The sequence below is a fragment of the Dermacentor silvarum genome, chromosome 1 (genome assembly GCF_013339745.2).
Source record: "Dermacentor silvarum isolate Dsil-2018 chromosome 1, BIME_Dsil_1.4, whole genome shotgun sequence".
Classification (NCBI taxonomy): domain Eukaryota; kingdom Metazoa; phylum Arthropoda; class Arachnida; order Ixodida; family Ixodidae; genus Dermacentor; species Dermacentor silvarum.
The window spans coordinates 344,078,025-344,086,514 of record NC_051154.1 but is presented as its reverse complement, the minus strand read 5'-3'; positions in this window follow the sequence as shown (position 1 = coordinate 344,086,514).

Genomic DNA, 8,490 nt, shown 5'->3' with positions numbered 1-8,490 from the left:
AGTCAAACAATTCAGTCAGCCTGTGCACATTTCGCTTTCTTTTTGCGTTCTAATGTTTACCCGTGTAACCAGCCAGCATGATTTATATTGTGACGTAAAATGACATTTCAGCTGCACACTCGCACGTTTAGTTGCATAGCATAAACACTTCCATCGCCCTTTTCGTGGTGTCCATGTTAACACGCCTCCCTTGCAGTCACTTCAATCCCTATTACCAGCTTACCCATCTTTCGGTCATTCTGGGGTTCCTCGCTAGCACCACTTTGCTGGTGAACATTCAGTGCTAAATAAGTCGTATATTCGGCGCCGAGTTACTATCGCTGATTCCGGAGCCACTGCAAGGTAAACTCGTCAAATGGTAGCTGCAAATATATATCACTCGATAACGCTATAACGGTAAGAATGTGCTAAATACTCTAAGCCCATCAGTCGAAGATAAGTTATCCTATAGCAACGACGAGCGCTTGCGCAAAACTACTCTTTAGCAACCTCCTTCAGCGAAGAACGAGCATGTTCACATCTTCATGCTAACGTCTTTAAGTAAGCACCCGATCCTCGGTCATTGTCATTTACCCTGAGTTTGTATTCAACGTTGTAGCGCTGCAGTCGGCGCTGGTTGCACTCTAGTGTCGCAGAACACCGTCCCGCTGCGGCTACTTCAGCGTCGCGGATATGGAGCCCTAAGTTACGTGCAGCTCTCTTTGAACGCCGCGTCGCGTTTGTGGGAGGAGCGCATTTTGTACTCGCCGTTAAGGTATGGCATGTATACCTGTCACATTTCTTGTGCGTACATAGTCCGCATACTGTGCGTTAAACGCGTCTCGCTTGAACTGACCGCTTTCATGTTCATGGCTTGCCGCAACACCTGTATGCTTAATTGCGGGTCTCATTAAATTAAAATTACTAGGCGTCCCTTATGCTGCAACTAAGACGTACGACATGCATGTGAACGCCCGAGGGCTGCTAACTCAATGACACGACGACCCCTTTTTTGCGAAGTCATTTTCACTCCGAACCCATATTTTGCAAAGTCAGTTTTTCTAGTCATCCTTTATTCACCAAAATCTGACCCTGACTTAGCTCTTAATTTTGCAGAGTTATCTTCCCTTTGAACCCATATTATGCAGTCATTTTTGAACGTCATCTATTATTCGCCAAACTCGGACGACCGTGACTCGACACTTTTTTGCTGAGTCACCATCACTCTTAAACTAAAATTTAGTCATTTTTGCAAGTCATCATGTGTTTTTGCAAGACCCAATTATGAGCTTTCATCGCTCTCGATTCAAGCTGTCACCACTTGATTCGTCTTCATTACTCTTAATTCACTCTCATTTACTCTTCATTATCTTAGCTCAGTCTATCTCATCCTAACATTTCGTTTGACTCCTATCACCCAACTAAAGCCCTTTAATTCACCATCATTTAACTCCTAATTCACCTCTCTGTATACCCATTTTTTATCTTTGTCATTACCATCATAACCATACTTACACCCATTGCTTTAATTCTCGGTTCTTGACCACGTTTCGGGTTTTTCTACCCATTTTTATACGTTGTCATGCTAATTATTATAATTAGTTGATTGACTATCATGATCATTTATTGATATTCATATTCCTCATTTAATTACATATAGATTGATATATAATGTTATGGTGTTTGTAATGACCTTATTAATATCGATTTTTTGTACATATTCTTTACCGATTGTTTGTCCCGGTTTTGGCTCCACTTTTCAGGGTGAACTCAAAACGAGACATACAAGGCCTTCGCCTTAATACTGCTGCGGCGATTCCCATACTGGGAGAGGGGACTGCAAATTACAGCAAAGTAAACATGGCTTCCATGGTATCAAGAGTAGGTTCGGAGTTATGAAATCGCTTAGCGATAATGCTTATCCACCGTACCGTCTCTCACGAAGGTGTCACATTACCTTAAATGCCCGCCGTAGTTGCTCTGGAGAATAACGGGGACATTTGTACAGATATTTGTTGTATGATAAGCAAGAGTAGTAAAGTGAAACATTTATAATATTGCAATTTGCCTTTGGCACGTACCGTTTATTTTAGTATAGTTGTCATTTACACATTTATTCTTAATGTTACAGAATGCATTCCGGAAGCCTTGTGGCAGGGGTACTTTCGATACGTCGCGTCTCCGCAAGCGCGACAGCTGGCTGCAAAGGAAAATGAGACTGCAAGGAGAGTTCGTGGCTTTTTCTTGCCGCCGTTGTGTTACAGCTTTCCCGATACAGCTTTCTGTTGCTCAATACGTGCTACATAAAAGTGTTTTTCCGTGCGTGAAAGAAGCCCGCGAATACACGCAAAATTGCCGCGCGACTGGCCGCTCGAGGCACTTTGCGTGTATTCGCAGGCTTCTTTGACGCTGGGAAAAACACTTTTATGTAGCACGTATTGAGCAACAGAAAGCTGTATCGGGAGTTTTTCATGTTGCTCTACTGTTTTCTCATTGACACTTTTCATGTAATTTTAATATTTCAGAAGTTGATTAATTAATTAAGACTAATTATCGAATTAGGCGGAATGGAAAAAAAATATTCTGAGTATCTCTAAGCGACCGCAAACAGCATTACCGTGGTTCTGTTGAGCTAGGTGGCATTTGCATATTTTTAAAGTTTGGCTAAAGTTACGTGGGGCACCCTGTATATATATATATATACAGGGTGTTTCAGCTAACTTTCAAAAATTCTTAAAGGTTGCCTGTGGCAGATAGCACAATTCTAGTTCATGAGCTGGTCTACTCGAAGAGGCGGACATTACTTGCAGAAGCAATTGAAATGTATAATCGAATAATTAACAAAAAATCAATAATTAACTTTTTAACTAGTTAACTGATGGCTCATATTGCAATTTACAAATTGTAGCTGTGGAGTTCGCAAGGCGGATCCACTTGGAATTATTTCTCCGGATGACACCAGTTTCGAGATATTAATTCCCGAACTTTGCGGAGAAATGCATTCACGTTCCAGTTAGGTTCTTAACAAAACGTCGCTTTATGCATTGAAGCACAAAATTAACTGGAACGCTAATGCATTTCTCCGCAAATTTCGGGAATTAATATCTCGAAACTGGTGTCATCCTGAGAATTATTTCAAAGTGGATCCGCCTTGCGAACTCCACGGCTACAATTTGTAGATTGCAATACAGGCCATCAGGTAATTAGTTAAAAACTTAATTATTGAATTTTTGTTAATTAGTCGATGATGCATTTCAGTTTTTCGTGCAAGTAATGTCCGCCTCTTCGAGGAGACCACTTCATTAACTAGAATTGGCCTATCTGCCACAGGCAACCTTAAATAAATTTTGAAAGTGTTCGCTGAAACACCCTGTATATATCTGTACGCAGCGAACGCTTGTTAAGATGAACTCGGTTAAGCCGAATTCTCACATATAACGAACAACATGGGAACGTTTGTTAGGTTTTCCATCGACTCAATGCAAAAAAATCCGCTTAAGACGAACCGTCTCAAACGTTCTCTTCGGTTAAGACGAACATTCGGGGTGACAGCCACAGCTACCGATCCTCACTTTTTGAGCACTGGCTGCAGGATATTGTTGCGTCCCGAATCGGCCGGGCGCATTCTTTGATTGTTTCCCATCGAGGCAGGCGCTTTCATGAGCGTCGCCCAGCTGGCGACAGTGCCAGACACCGACGAGACGGGCAAACAAGCGCCCCAACTCGGCAGTGCCCATTCTTTGGGTGCTTCCCCCGATGCCACCCCTTTCATCAGCGTCGTCCAGACGCTCACTTAGAAGCGACCGACCACAACCGCCACCCTTCGTCAGACGCGGGGATTAGTGCAAAGGCCATTCTCCCGACCCTGGCAAGATGACCGTCGGAGGGCAAGAAACAGGTCACCGACTTTCGTGGAAGGAGTGTCAACCCCCTGTTTCCGGATTGCCTCGTCCTTGCTTCGAAGGTGCAACATTAGAGGCGGAGTTCAGCGAACAAGACGGCCCGTCTGATTGGCCGCATCAAGGTCATCTGATTCCCTAGTCGGGTCAACTAGGGAAGACCGATGTTTTATAAGGAGACACCTTGCGTGCAGTGGTGTGTCCTGACCTGTTCTGATATGTGCTCAGACATGTAGTGAGCTGAGACTTTCAAAGTGCTCTCCCATGGAGTGGGCTTCCATATTTGGAGCCACTGTAAATATGTAGAATAAACCCTTTTTTCTCTCGCTCTTACTCCCGGACGTACTCATCCCTTTGGCTGAAGGATCACCGGCCTAAACGCTACCTGAGTCTCAACAAACTGGCAGCAGCGGCTGAATAATCTCCGACCCGCAACAACGGATGGCAGCGGCGGGATAAATCGTCACCCCGGTTCGTAACAACTGGATGGCAGCTATGGGATGAATCCTAACCCCGAGCCGCGAGCAACTGGATGACCACGGTGAGATCGACCCTTCAGTCAACGCCAGTCGCCGGCATCTCGTTCGCGACCAACTGGATGGCCGTGGTGAGATGGGCGCTGCAGCTGACGCCAGTCACCAACAACTGATTCACGAGCGACTGGATGACAGCGGCAAGATGGAGCCTGCAACCAACGCCAATCGCCAACTGGCTCGCGAGCGGCTGGATGCACGCAGCGCATCATGACTGCACGGTACAGGGCGAGTGCCTGGCTTTGTGCTTGGGTCATCGGATCTTTTAGCCTAGACTTTATAAAAACCGATGAAGCGTGTACAACTGCCCATTTTATACTGTGGTTGTTGCGCATCCAAGCAGAAAGCAGCTTTCAGCATAGATCTGAACAAGCTACTAAAGCCAGACCTCATACTATTGTGGGAGTAATTGGGACGTAGAGACCTACCAGAATTGTAATCAGTTAAAAGGCGACCCAGGATTTATGTCTTCTTGCAATTGATTCAATGCGGTGGAGGAGAACTTGGGGACTTGGTGCTACTTCCGTGTATAGGCGTTTGGTTTCTGCTATACATGGCTTGCACGTGACGTCACGTCCGCCCGCGCCGCTGCGTCCGCGCCATGCCGGAGCACCACGCGCGCCGGCTTCGCATCTGATCGCGTGCGCTTATGCGGTCTCACTGTGTTTTCTAAGCGGATTTCACCGCTCCTCGCGAGAAATGCCACCCGTTTACAGTAGGCCTGCGTTTAACGAGGCATTTTACGCAGGACTGATCGGTTCGGCGCGTGCACGATATCAAGAAAAAGTGAAACTGTGCGACGATGTGGACCCGTACACGTTGCGACTGAGTGCGGATACGACGATGGACGTTAGCCCTTTTCCCGAGGTCTCGCACGGATGCATTGTAAACTGCATAGTTTTCTCTTCAAGCTTCGCGACACTGGAGGAAATGAAGGCTTATAAATCGCTTGAATCCCACAACTACTTCACAAGCGGTTGGGTGAAAACACTGTCGGCGAAGCGGCTGCAAGGAGAAAAGGTGCTCCTACTAGGAGATGTAGGCTGCAGCCCCCGTTTTCCATGCCACATTTTGTTTATAACATTCAGAGGCATTCCCTGGTTAGTCAGTGGTGCGTGCAGGAGACACGCAAGATTGGAGCTTGGTGCAGAGAAGAAGCGAACTGATACTGTCCATTTAACAACCACGCAAAAGCGGAGTTTATGTGCTAGGGTCTGAAAATTTTCAAACAGGATATGCAGCTTGCGTGAGTGTTTTGTGGCTGGGAGAATGATGTGCGTACTTTCCATGCTCTATTTGGATCGATATTTCTGCATTGTTTACATGGATGTTTTGATTTCAACAGTTTTCAACGGGCTGTCTGTGTATGTGCGGTCGTCGTCACCGTCGTCGTAGCGGCTTTCGGGTGGCGTTGCGCCGACTCCAAAAGCTCTTGCCGGTGCAGTGGTCACCGCGTCGACCTCGGGAGTCGTTCGTTTAAACCATCGCCTTGCAGCACGCTCGTAGCGCGCAGTGCCTTCATTATTTGCTTTGTAGCCTAGCAAAAGCGTTGGCGCCCAGTCCGGGTTCATTTCTTCACAGAGCTTGGACGGTCTTCTATACAAATGCAAACAAATGTGATTCTAGTGCAGCGTTAAGTGCGCATTATGTAATACTGCGCAGGTTTAGCTGTTACGAAGTGGGCGCCGCACACTCGAATGTTTGGGAGATCGCACTTGAGATCAGCACGCTTGATACGCGCAAGCCACAGGCTGCGCCGCTTCGAGCTAAGTGCTTTCGTTCGTTCGTCTTGCCATTTCACAACCTTCGGAAGCCGAAAAAGGTTCGTGTTTGCCGACTCCTTCCTCGAGCTGCTTTTACTGCGGTTGCAACACCCAACAACTGCGCAAATAGCCATTGCAAAACAGTGCCATTCGCATACGACTAACAGCGTGGTGCCATATGGTGGTGCTCCGGTATGGCGGAAACCTAACCCAGCATTGGCGGAAGTGACGTCAGTGCAAGCCATGTATATTTTCCAGGCTTCAATTTCTCTTGGGAAAACAGAATTGAACCACTGGTAGTTTTTTACTTGCATTGCATTTTTGCGGGTTTCGCAGCAAGTATTGTGAATAGCTGAGCCAAAGCCTAAAGTAGTGACCATGGACCTCATGAGTTTGACGAGAGCTAACCTGTTGCAGTTGTGTGAAGAGCTCGACGTAGAGGTAGAGAATGACATGTCAGAAGCCGAAATTAGAGCCATTTTAGAATGCAACCGTGATCAGAAATACTTTGAATACTTCGGCAACTTAATTCTGAAAGAACAAGAAAACGAGGAGCATGAAGAGCGAGAAAGGAAGGAGTATGAACGAATTAACCAAGAACGAATCAAAATTGCAGAGGAACAAAGTAGGCACGTAAGGAAAGAGATAAACGCTCTCAATCAAGAGATTGAAAGATTAGAACAGGGTTTTGAAGTGGAGCAGCAGATATGTCAGGCACCCGCAGAAATATCGCACAGAAAGTGTGAAGAAGTTGCGCGCACGGTTCTACCGATGATAGGAAGAGAGTCTGATCCAAATGAGCCTAAATGTACGTTCACAGGTGATGCCAGATCTGTAGACCGTGGCGTAGTTGTTGAGGAGCCCGTTAATGGGGACCGTATTGAGCGCGACGAGATACTGTGCCAATGGAATACTAGAGAAGCAGCTAGGCCAGCTGTGGACGATTTGGCACAGTTATCCAGGGAGTACGTCGCGAAGGTAGCTCTTGCAGAAGCCCGAAGTGGCCCCGAGTCGTCAGACAAGAGCACCAGTGCAGAGTCCAATCGGTCAGAAAAGTGCGCTAAAGCACAATGTAGGCAGGGCAGTGCAGTTGTAGACAGCTCCCAGTAATACGAGCTACGTTTCGCAAAGGAAAATAGCTGCACTGTCCCTAAGTGTTTGAAGCTCTCCGCCAGTCGAGGTAGCATTCAGAGGAATGATTTACCCGCAAATCATTCGGACTGTGCCTGTGCAGTTGAGCTAGAAATAGCGACCGATGAAATAAGTGCCGGTCAGCACGAGATTCAAGCGAAAGGCTTGAAAATGAGCACGAGTAAACGTGCTAGGATGAAACGGTGTCGCAAAGTCGGGAATGCGGCAGGCAGGGCAACGCGGTCGAACAAAGGCGCTAAACCCATTGAGGAGCGCAGTCAAAGAGTTCGAACGGCGCGTTTGTTACTTGGAATGTCTCCAGACAGAGCGCGTCCGAACCGCCGAAGGAGGATGAAAAGAAAGGGCCGTTAGGCGCGAAAGTGGAGAAAAGTAAAGGTGGCGCGGAGGGGGCAATTATGTTCCCCCTCTTCGGGTTCTTTTCGAAGTGTGTTAGGCGTGACACAGGAGAGCGAGCTGGTACGGCGACGCGAATCGGTCACGCGCGGCAGCGAAGTCGTCGCACGGCGCTCAGAAGGCATGATGCCTGCTTGTACAGTGTCGAGGGTGGGCAGTGAGGAGATTAACCTACGTGCCCTTTGTACAACCTCGTTAACACGAAGAGCTCTCAGACCGCGCCCACCTCGAGTACGGCTTAAAGATTTGACGCAACCGTAGGCTATACGGAATGAAAAGCGGCAGTACATGTTCTGCGGAAACAACAGTTTGTTTGTTTCTTTATTTTTTTGTGTTTGTGACTAGAGATCAGTTCGATATGCAAGTTTCGAGCTTTGTTTAAATTGTTTGTTTTAGAAGCTCACTGATGTATGTTTGAAACTTTGTTTGTTCGACGTATCCTCTTTTTTTTAAGCAGATAGTCAGTCTTATTATTATTATTTTTGTATGTGAAATACGCTTGCAGTGTCAGGTCCAGGCTATTTCTTTGAAGCCTGTAGTGGCACGCTTGATTATCACATCACTTTTTAGAAATGTTCGCGAGTCTTGTAGTGTTAGCGTGTAATTTAGGCAAGATTTTTTCTTTGTTGTTTCTTTAGTGTATGTCCTATATGGACAAGAGGAAGAAATTGTTAGTGCGTGATTCGCACGTATTACATGTGAGTTTGTCCGCAAAGTTAAGGCGACTCTGACAGTACATCCATGATGCAAATGTGGCTCTCAGTGGCACTA